The sequence below is a fragment of the Suricata suricatta genome, chromosome 8, assembly GCF_006229205.1.
Source record: "Suricata suricatta isolate VVHF042 chromosome 8, meerkat_22Aug2017_6uvM2_HiC, whole genome shotgun sequence".
Classification (NCBI taxonomy): Eukaryota; Metazoa; Chordata; class Mammalia; order Carnivora; family Herpestidae; genus Suricata; species Suricata suricatta.
The window spans coordinates 40,314,841-40,326,708 of NC_043707.1; positions in this window are offsets into that span (position 1 = coordinate 40,314,841).

An 11,868-nucleotide genomic window follows, 5' to 3' on the forward strand; every position below is an offset into this window, starting at 1 on the left:
CACTGGCTTGCGTTTCATCCTTTTTATTAATCTCAACTCACCCTCATGTGCCTGTTGTGGAATGCCAGAGTGAGAAGGCTGACATATAGAGAGGCGAAACAGTAAGAAGTCCAGATCATAAACATCTGTATAGATGATTTCAAGTCTCCTCTGAGGAGGAGTCTAGCAGGCTTTTTCATAGTTCAGCTCAGAGGTGGTTCTGCGGTTGTGGAGCTGGCCTCATAGGGATTCTTCACCAACTTGGCACACCGAAAAATCATCACGATTAGGAACAGAAACAGCAGAATGACAAAGGCAATGGCAAAGCCTTTGTCTACATCAATACTGCTGGACAGGCTCGAGTCATCCATGGGAACACACACTTCTTTACCCTTGTTCAACTGTGTCTACCTCCACAGGTATGTAGAGGTTTAGGTTTGTCATATTCCTAGACAAAAGAGGATAAAACAAGTTTATTGGTTTGAATCTGTATGTATGGTGTTTTCTTAATAACATTATGTCAAAACCAAAGGAGATTGGCAAAAACAGAAATGAAAAACCAGCAAGAGTTGGTTATGAAACTGATAAAGTTAGTATGGGTGATGTTCAAAGTATATACACATAAAACCATAAAATCTCGGGGAAAATACTCCAGGGCAAAACACGAGCAAACATGTACAACTCAGAAATCAATTGGAGCTTCCTTGCCCGGTGAGATCCATGGAAAGCTGTCTTGAACATTCTACTTCTTTGTTACATTCAAGTACTTCTCTAAGTTTTTTTTTTTCAAACTCTAAGTACATATTGTGACTAATTTATTCTGGAGTCTTAATACTGGGTATGAACATAAAATTATTTAATTTTTTTCTAATTACTAAGGTTTTTTTTTTTTCATTTTTTCTACACTTATTTTTGAGAGACAGAGAGACAAGAGAATGAGCAGGGAAGGGGCAGAGAGAGAGGGAGCCACAGAATCCAAAGCAGGCTCTAGGCGCCACGCTGTCAGCCCAGTGCCCGACAAGGGGCTCGAGCCCATAATCCATGAGAGCATGACCTGAACTGAAGTCGAATGCTCAACTGACTGAGCCACCCAGGCGCCTCTCTAATTACTATGTTTAACTGTGCTGTCATTCCCATATTTTTTATGAAAAAATGTTTATTTATTTTAAGAGAGAGAGAGAGAGAGAGAGAGAGTGTGTGTGTGTGTGTGTGTGTGTGTGTGTGTGAGCAGGAGATGGGCAGAGAAAGAGAGGGAGAGAGAGAATCCCAAGCAGGATCTGCACTGACCCACAGAGGCTGATGCAGGGTTTGATCCCACAAAATGTTAGATCATGACCTGACCGCAATCAAGTGTTGGGTGCTTAACCGACTGAGCCACCCAGGTGCCCCTGTCATTCCCATCTTTTCATGAAAAATGAAGTACATCCCAGAAGAGATTGGCTTTGGTAATGAAAACTTAGTCCACCAAACCAACACTGAAAGGAACAAAATCAGAAGACTCCTACTTCCCAATCTCAAAACTCACTATAAAGTTACAGTTATTAAGACAGTGTGGCACTAGCACAAGGATAGACATATAGATTGGTGAAATGGAAATGGAAGTCTAGAAATAAATTCATATGTCTATTGTCAGCTGATTTTTGACAAGAATGCCTACATCATTCAGTGAGAAAGGATAACATTGTGCTGGGACAACAGGGCAGCCACATGTAAAAGAATGAAGTTGAACCCTTACTTCACCCCATATAGATAAACTACCTCCAAATAGATCAAAGACCTAAGTGTAAGAGCTAAAACTTCAAGGCTCTTAGAAGAAAACCAAAGAGTAGATTTCCATAACCTTGGAGTTGGCAAAGAGTTTTTAGCTATGACATCAAAAGCACAAGCAACAGCAAAGAAAAATAGATAAATTGGACTTTGTCAAAATTTAAGACTTTTTCAAGTGTCTGTCAACAGACAAATGGATAAAGATGTGGTGTACATATGTATATAAGATGGGATTTCACTCAGCCACAGACAGGATGAGTTGTTGCCGTTTACGACATCATGGATGGACCTGGGGAGGGTATTATTCCAAGTGAAATAAGTCAGGCAGAGAAAGACAAACAACATATAATTTGTTATGTGTGGAGTCTAAAAAGAGTCTAAAAAACAAAGAATTAAACAAATAAAAATCAGAAATATATCCACGAATATGGAGAACAACTAATGGTTGCCAGAAGGGAGGGAGGTGGGGGATGGGCAAAATGGATGAAGGGGAGTGGGAGGTAGAGGCTTCTAATTATGGAATGAATAAGTCCTAGGAATAAAAGATACAGCATAGCGAATATAATCAGTAGTATTATAATAGCATTGTATGGTGAGAGATGCTAGTGACACGTGTTGAGCAAAGCACTAACATAAATTTGTCAAATCACTATGTTGTACACCTGAAACCAATGTAACATTGTAACATTGTGTATCCACTATACTACAGTTAAAAAAAGAAAAATGTTTAGGGGTGCCTGAGTGGCTCAGTCAGTTGAGCATCCAACTTGGGTCATGATCTTATGAAGTGGAAGATCGAGTCCCTCACTGGGCTCTGTGCTAACAGTGTAGGGCCTGCTTGGGATTCTCTCTTGGCTCCTGCCCTACTGGCATGCATTCTCTCTCTCTCTCTCTCTCTCAAAATAAATAAACTGAAAAAAATCTTTAACATAAAAGAAGGCAGAATTGAGATTGATCAAGGAGGATTTGTTTTCCTGAGGGCCAGATAATGACCCAATAGATAGGGACCAACCCAGATGTCATATGAAAGAAGTTTTAACCCAAGAGGCATTCCCGCTGGAAGGAAATTACCTTAACAGAAAGCGGTTGGAAGTAGACTTGAACTCAGCGCTGTAAAGCCAGAGGAGGGCCATTGATTCTGAGGGATCTGGAGCTAGAGAACCCTAGTGAAGGAATTTCTGAGAAACCCATGAGATGTACATCATGAAAGAACGAGGCCTGAACATCCTCCAAGGCTAGAGAGAAAAAAAATGCTAACAGATTTGTTTTGAAAAATGGATTAATGAGTCTTTTGGGAACACAGAGAACACTTGTTTCATAAAAGATTAGTTTGGGACATCAAGGAGCTATGTAGCTCTGTGAAACAGTATCAGTAATTGTCTTCACAATGGGCAGAGTTGTACCTTTGGCAGAGAATTGTAAAGAAGTAGTTTTAAGACTGAGGATAAAAGATGGGGCGCCTGGGTGGCTCAGTCTGTTGAGACTCCAACTCTAGGTTTCTGCTCAGGTCATGATCTCATGGTTTATGAGTTCGAACCCCACATCAGCCTCCATCCACACTGACAGCAAGGAGCCTGCTTGGGATTCTCTCTCTCTCTCTCTCTCTCTCTCTCTCTCTCTCTCTCTCTCTCACACACACACACACCCTCTCCAGCTTGCTCTCTTTCTCAAAATAAATGTAAAGAAAATGCTTATAAAAAAGACAGAATAAGAGAAGAACTAGTCCAGGGCTCTCCTAGAAATGTGGGGAAATTGGTAGGTATTTTTGTTCCCCTTAATACCTCGTTTACATATATGTCACATCATTGATTGCCTCACTTTCTACAGTGCTTTTCAGAGCAGGCTCATGTGGACTCTTTTGCTCCACATTTCAGTGGCTTCTTACTCCCTACATCTATTACTATCCTTTTGGGCCTACTTCTAAAATTATCTCTCAAGTCACTTCTTTTTCTTTCTTTCTCTCTCTCTTTCTTTCTGTCTTTCTTTCTTTTACCATGGCCCTCACTGTACTCTAGGCCATCAAATACCAGACTCCTGCAAATACTCTCAGAATTCCTGAAAACATTCCAAACCACAAAGTGGCCTTTAATAAATGGAAATGGGTCAGTCTGATTAAAATCTGTCATCAGCTTCCTACATCCTCCAAACTTTTAAAAAATGATTTAATGTTTATTTTTGAGAGAGACAGAGGGTGAGAGCAGGGGAGGAGCAGAGAGAGAGAGAAGGAGACATAGAATCTGAAGCAGGCTCCAGGCTCTGAGCTGTCAGAGGTTCCAAAGCTCTCCACAGTGTGGTCTAACCTTGTTTCTTGCCACTCTCTCCCTTGTACTTTTTGACCCAGGAATGCTGGACTTCTCACAGTTCTGCAAGTTTTGCATGATCCTCCTTTGTCTCTAAGCCTCTTTGTTAACAGTCTCTTTGTATTATTTCTATCCTTCTATATTCAACTTTTTAAATTAATTAAATGTTAATTTTTCCAGGGAGATCGTCTAGTAATATTCACTATGGTTTACTACGACTACTTCAGAGTTGGTCTTCTCTGACAAAATAGTAATCTTACGTGAAAGTAGAGACCATATCTAATTTGTTTATTTTTTTTATCCTAAAAGTCTCAAGCACATTGGGTAGTCAATAAATATCTGTTTAATGAACGGATGTAGCACTACACTCTGCTAAAGTGGGCATGTAAAAAAAATGCTTGCTGAACAAATGAATGACTTTGAGAATGTGGCACTGAGTTAAGACAGGAGAAGACTGATAGTCTTCTAAAAGTGACCTAAAAGAAAATAGTGTCAGCAGAGTGGTAAAGAAGTAATCCAGACTTCGGTGGATTAAGCAGGAAAGAGCAGTGAGGAAATGAAGACGTTAAGATTTTAAATCATTTATGAGGAGTTCAACTGGGAAAGAAAGAAGAGAAGTAGAATAGCAGCTAAAAGCCTATTGCAGAGTCAAGCAGAGGATTCCTTTTCAAAGGCAGAATTAAAAGGTGTCAGGTAGGATGCATTTGGTTGCAGGTGACAGAAAAGTCATTTGCAGAAAAGTCCATTTGAGTGATATTAAACAATACATGAAATTTATTAATTTGTGAGGCTGAAGTCCAGAGTAAAGTTTAACTTTAGTTATGCTTGGATCCAGAGATTCAAGGTGTTATCAGAGTTCTGCTTTGATATGTCTATTATTTTTCACAGTCCCACCTTTCTTCTATTTGTGTTTATACACAGGCTGACTCCCGATAGTAGCAAGAATGGCCCCAAGAAAGCCAGACCTCTCATATTCCCATTTCACATTCTCTCTTCCCAAGTCCAGAGGAAGAAAGAATACTTTTATATCAGTCAAGATTCTTTGTTACAAGCAACAGAAACAATCTCCCTCACCTAAGTTAAAAAAAAAAAAAAAGCATTTATTGCAAAGAGGCTTGTTAGCTTCCAGAATGAAGTAGAACCAGTCTTATAAAATGGGCAGAAATGAAGGGAGATGAGGCATTAGGAGACACAGTTATGGTCAGCACCGGAGGAGTCTGCTTAGGAAAGTGCTGGCACTGGGTGATTTTGTCAGGCACACCTGCTACCATCATTGGATACCTCTGCTTCTGCCCTGCCTGAATTATAAACTGTGTCATCTTTGTGTCACTCAACATTCTAATCCCTGGCCCCCGTGCAAGGATGACACACAGATTCATGAAATCTTCCATTTCCCCCCCTTTATTTGAGCGAGCGAGAGAGAGAGAGAGAGAGAGAGAGAGAGAGAGAGAATGTTAAGCAGGCTCCACGCTCAGCATGGAGCCAGACATGGGGCTTAATCCCACAACCCTGGGATCATAACCAGAACTGAAATCAAGAGTTGGATACTCAACTGACTACACCATCCAGGAGTCCTGAAGCATTCCATATTTTTAACCAACTGGAATTTAAATAAAAATTTGGAAGGAAAAAAATCATAATGAGCCTTGAAAGTCAGCATAAAGAATTTGAATTTTCTTTTCCAGGCATGGGGGAACAATTGAAGGATTTAGAGCAGATAAATGAGAGCAGGGGCCATATCTTGCTGTACATCCCACTGACCCTAACTGGAATGTAAGCTCTAAGCCCTAGGTCTGTGGCCCATTAGTGGTTTAGCTTCAGTGCCTACCGCAGAACTGGCACATTGTAGTATACCTACATAATAAAATTAATATCTATATCAGTGTCAGGCATATTGGGCATACACAATTCATGCTTGTTGAAGTAAGGAAGATAAATCATCAAAGCCATACTCTAAAAAGATAACTGGCAACAGTATATAAGGGATATTAGAGACAGCAAGTAGACACCATAGGGTGGAAAACAATTAGAAGGAGTTGTAACAGTCTCAGTAAGAGGCAGGAAAAGTATAAACTAGGATAACAGTAACAGTAACAAAAAGGATCACATGGATGAGAAAGAGGATTTGACATGATTTATCAATTAAATGAACAAATAGTGGCAAGAAGAAGGAAGTGATAAAGACATCCAAGGAAATGCCTGCTTCTATGACAGAGGAAAGAGATCAAGAAACCACAGATGGAATAGTTATAAGGAGGAACACTGGAAGAGTGTAGAGTCATGAAATTGAAGAGATGAGAGAATTCAAGGAGGGGTATTATCAATACTTTCAAATGCTGCAGAGGGATGGAAAACCTTCCATGTCTGGAAATTGGAAAATACCAAGTTATCTTTGATTCTCCATCTCCTTATCTAATTTAATCTGAATTTCTGAGCTTTGTTTTTTTTTTTAATTTTCAATGTTTATTTTTGAGAGAGAGAGAGCGCGCATGAGCATGGGAGGGGCAGAGAGAGAGATTCTAGGCTTTGAGCTGTCAACACAGAGCCCGATGCGACACTCAAACTCATGAGCCACGAGATAATGACCTGAGCCAAAGTCGGACGTTTAACTGACTGAGCCACCCAGGTGCCCCTTGAATTTCTGAACATTGAATCAAAGGTCTCTAGTTCACTTATTCAACCTTCTCACAGCTGCCAAATTCCAATAAGCTAATTCTGATCCTGTTAGGCTGATACCTTTCCTCTCTCTGCCTCAAAAAATAAAATACATTCTTTCTAAAAAAGGAAAAGAAAAGAAAAAGGCTGATGTTGTTTTGGTCCCAAGTATGCCGTGGATGATCTTGGCTTTTATTTCATATGCAGGGATCAGATTTAGGTTTTATATGTCCTGAAGTTTATACAAGGTGGAGGTCTCTCTTTAAAAAAAAAAGAATGCAAGATTTTGAATACAAAATTAGGTAAAACTTTTTTTAGAATGGAAAAAAAAATCAGATTATTGGAGGCTTGGATATTCAGTTTCCTGTCCTCTAAGACCTCTTAGGCAGGGGTACCTGGGTGGGTGGAGGATCAGACTTTTGATTTCAGCTCAGTCATGATCCCAGTATCATGGGATGGAGCCCTGCACCAAGCTCCGTACTGAGCGTGGGTCCTGATTGAGATTCTGTCTCTGTCTCTCTGCCCCTCTATGCCTCTGCCAGTCTCCTGAGCTTGTACGTGCTCCTCTCTTTAAAAAAAAAAGTGTTTGAGACCTTTTAGGCAAAGTCACTTTTCTTGGCAGTTAAATCCAAAATCATTTTTCCAAAGAGAAGACCTGTCCTAGAATTTTGTAAGTGGTTCTTAAGCTTCCTGTTTTATTTAGGATGAAAACCAGCACTTCTCAGGGCTAGAACAGGGAGAAGGAGGCAGGGCAGGAACCTATTATTTATGTAAAATTTGGTACTGCTAAAGTAGGATGCAAAATAACAACAGTTACAAATCTGTATTGGAAGTTAGTCCTACTGTCACTTAATACTTCCCAGAAAGATCAATCCTCTCTTCCTTCCCTCTGTTCCCTTCTCAAATCACTTCATTTCCCACATCTGTTGCCCTATATTTCTTAAAGGTAAACACACACACACACACACACACACACACACACACACACACACACACCACACAAACCAAAATAAGACAACAAAAAAACCTAAAAGACTCAGCTTTTCTGTCCTGGCCATAAATTTACTCTAAAGGGAGAGGTGATGCTGAAGAAATACAATAATGAAGCTCTCTTCCTGTAATCCCTAAAATCAAAGACATCCTCTAGCCAACAGGACCCACAGAGGTTCCCCACGCTTGTCTCAAAACAGCACTGTACCTCTTAAAGCTTTACTTTTGCATAAAAGCTCTTTACTTCTCTCTGTCATTTCCCTAGTACTTCCAAAGTTTGTGGAGAAGTTCTACAAAACTCAGAAGAATTGTTGGAATTATTCCCATAAAAAACTTCACCGGAAAGACAATACGGATATTTACCTTTTGAGGGAGTGATGGCCGAGGCTGGCTATTGGCAGGGCAGTCTCTTCCTGCTCAAGCACATCTTTTGGCAGCCTGTCCCCTTTTTATCAACGGCCTCTTATGAAAGGAGAATGGTTGGTAGCTCTGTCCCTTCCCCACTCCCACGCTGAACTTAGAAGCTTCATGAATAGTTCAACTAAAACATGATCAAGTTTCAGACACTCCCATAGTGAGTGAGAAAATGATCCGCGAGATTAAATTGGAGCCCAGGTCAGTAGAAGAATATTTCCACAACTCTGCCAGGGCTGGGGCAGCCAAGGTTAATAGCTCAAGTAATACCTTGTAAGTGGATCACATGGGTGGTAGAAGATGGGTCAGGAGCCAGCTTTTTGGTCTATTCAATGGTTCTCTGGATTAGTGGCATCTTGTGGGACATTGTTAGAAATGCCAATGCATGGACCCTCATCCGTGCCTTCATGAATCAGAAACTTCAACCAGCCCCTCTAGCGGACTGTAATGTATGTTCAAGTTTGGGAACTTTTTGCCAACAAGATCAGTTGAAGGTCAAAAATCTGCTCTTCTCCTCAAAAAGAATTTACTTAGAACATTTGAATCAGAGAAGTCTGAACTCTTTTACTTAGTATTAGATATTATACATGTTCATCTATAGCAAAATTTACTATTTCCTCTAAGGTTTTATTTGGTTCATCAAAAAAACTTTTAGGGGCACCGGGGTGGCTCAGTTGGTTAAGCCTCCAACTCTTGGTTTCAGCTCAGGTCATCATCTGGTAACCTGGATCAGGCTCAGTGCCGACAGAGCAGAGGCTGCTTGGGATTCTCTGTCTCCCTCCGTCTCCGCCCCTCCCCAACTTGCCCTGTCTCTCTGTCAAAAACCCCCCACAAAACCAAAAAAAAATCTTTTATAGAGTGTGGGTAGGTGCGTGCATGTGTGCTCTCAGTAAACTTGTCTATCTATGTTTACATATGCTTATAAACATACAGAATGTTTCTGGGCGCCTGGGTGGCTCAGTCGGTTGGGTGTCCGACTTTGGCTCGGGTCATGATCTTGCAGTTCGTGGGTTTGAGCCCCATGTTGGGCTCTGTGCTGACAGCTCGAAGCCTGGAGCCTGTTTTGGATTCTTTGTCTCCCTCTTTCTCTGCCCCTCTGCCTCTCGCACTCTCTCTGTCTCTGTCTCTCTCAAAAATAAACATTAAAAAAATTTAAATATACAGAATATTTCTGGAGAGATATACTGCAGGGCTTCAAGATGAGGAATTGGGTGGCTTATGTTGTATCATGTACATATTACCTACTCAAAAATTGTTTTGAATATTAGATAAATTTTCAAAATATTATCAACCTGTAGAGTAACTCTCTTTAAAGTACCTCTCCTGGAAGAGGTACTATCTTTAATAAATTTTACTGAATGCCAATTATGTGTAACTCATTGTGCCAGATGCTGGAAACAGAATGGAGAATGAGATATGGTCCCAGTCTCACTTTTGTTTTTCCAAATAATTGGTAGCAATTTAAATTCCAAATGTAGTAATTAAAATATTTTCAGTTTCCAAATTCCAAATGTAGCAATTTAAAAATATTTGGGGGGGTGCCTGGGTGACTCAGTCTGTTCAGAGTCTGACTTTGACTCAGATTATGATCTCACAATTCGTGAGTTCGAGCCCTGCATTGGGCTCTGTGCTAACAGCTCAGAGCCTGGAGCCTGCTTTGGCTTCTGTTTCTCCCTCTCTCTGCCCCTCCCCTGCCTGCGCTCTGTCTCTCTCTCTCAAAAATAAATAAATAAATAAAATAAACATTTAAAAATATAAAAAAAAGAATATGTCACTAATGCTTTTTAAAAAATTTTTGTTTTATTTATTTTTGAGACAGAGAGACAGAGCATAAGTGGGGGAGGGGCAGAGAGAGAGGGAGACACAGAATCTGAAACAGGCTCCAGGTTCTGAGCTGTCAGCAAAGAGCCTGATGCAGGACTTGAACCCACAAACCTGAGATGATGAACTGAGCCGAAGTCGGATGCTTAACCGACCGAACCACCCAGGTGCCCCTCTGTCACTAATTCTTTAAAAAAAAATTCAGTTTCCAAATCTTTATTGCCCCTGACCTTACAATTACAGATTGTGTGGCAGAGATGAGGGTAGTATCTCTTTGTTTTCAGGACAGGAAAAACCAAAGTCTGAAACAAAACCAGGCTTTACTGCTCATTATAATAGCTATCATTTGTTTAGTGATGGACCTTAAAACAAAATTGTTGTATATTTCTGTTTTTTTATAATTATAGAGGTCCCAGGGCACCTGGGTGGCTCAGTCGGTTAAGTGTCCGGCTTTGCCTCAGGTCATGATTTCACAGTTCATGGGTTCAAGCCCTACGTTGGGCTCTGTGCTGACAGCTCGGAGCCTGGAGCCTGCTTCAGATTCTGTGTCTCCCTCTCTCTCTGACCCTCCCCTGCTCACACTGTCTCTATCTCTCAAAAAGAAATAAAAAAATTAAAAAAAATTTTTTAATATGTATAATTATAGAAGTCCTTTAAACATTACAGAAATATGTGCCAAAAGATAGAAATCATCTATTAATCCCACATTCCAGAGGTAATCTATTAATAGTTCGGTGGATTTTTCCAGCTTTAATTCCTATATTTATTATAATTATTATCATTTACGAGATAATATTTATTTTGTGCTTTTTTTCATTTAATAATATATGTTGGACATCTTTCTATTTGTATTAAAGATTTAGATCCACTTAATTCATTTTAATGGCTGCTAAGCATTTAGGTACTCCATAACATATATATCCCTGATTTGTATCTCTATTAACATACAAATGCCACTATCAGTGGGCATTTGGGTTGTTTCAAATTTCTTATTAGTATAGCAACGTTGCAGTGGATATCCTTGGACATATTTCTCTGAGCACTTGTGGAAATGTTTTTGTGAGATAAATTCCTGAAAAGAGTAAACATATAAATGTTGGGTTGTAGGATATGAACATTTAGAATAGTAATAGGTATTGCCAAGTCACACAGTAAAAAGATTATTGCACTATACAAAATGGGTAGGAAAGTGCCTATTTTTCAGTGTCACCAGTCTAGGTTACTTTCAATCTTTGAAATATTCGTCCAGAGGACAGGCAAAAATAACATCTCAGTTTTTAAAAACTTGCATTTCTCTGGGACGCCTGGGTGGGTCAGTCAGGTAAGCATCAGACTTTGCCTAAGGTCATGACCTCTGGGTTTGTGGGTTTGAGTCCCACAACAGGCTCTGTGCTGACAGCTCAGAGCCTGGAGCCCACTTTGGATTCTGTGTCTCCCTCTGTCTCTGCCCCTCCCCCTGCTTGTGCGTGTTCTCTCTCTCAGAAACAAAACAACAACAAAACAAAAACATAACAACAACAACAACAACAACAAAACAACACTTACATTTCCCTAATTAGTATGGTGTTTGAATTTTTCTTGTTTGTACGTCATTTTCAGATTTCCTGTACCTATCCTTTCTCTTCTTTTGATTGGGTTATTTCTCTCTTACTCATTGATTTGAAGACTATATATACCTATATACACACACGCATAGATATATTAATAATATATTTTAACTTATAATCTTTCATGATATATGTTTTTCTCAGTTCCTATCCTTCTCCACTTCCACTCCCTCACTTTTTTTTTAAATAGTTTATTGTCAAATTGGTTTCCATACAACACCCAGTGCTCTTCCCCACAAGTGCCCTCCTCCATCACCACCACCTCTTTTCCCCCCTTCCCCTTCCCCTTCAACCCTCCGTTCATTTTCAGCATTCAATAGTCTCTCAAGTTTTGC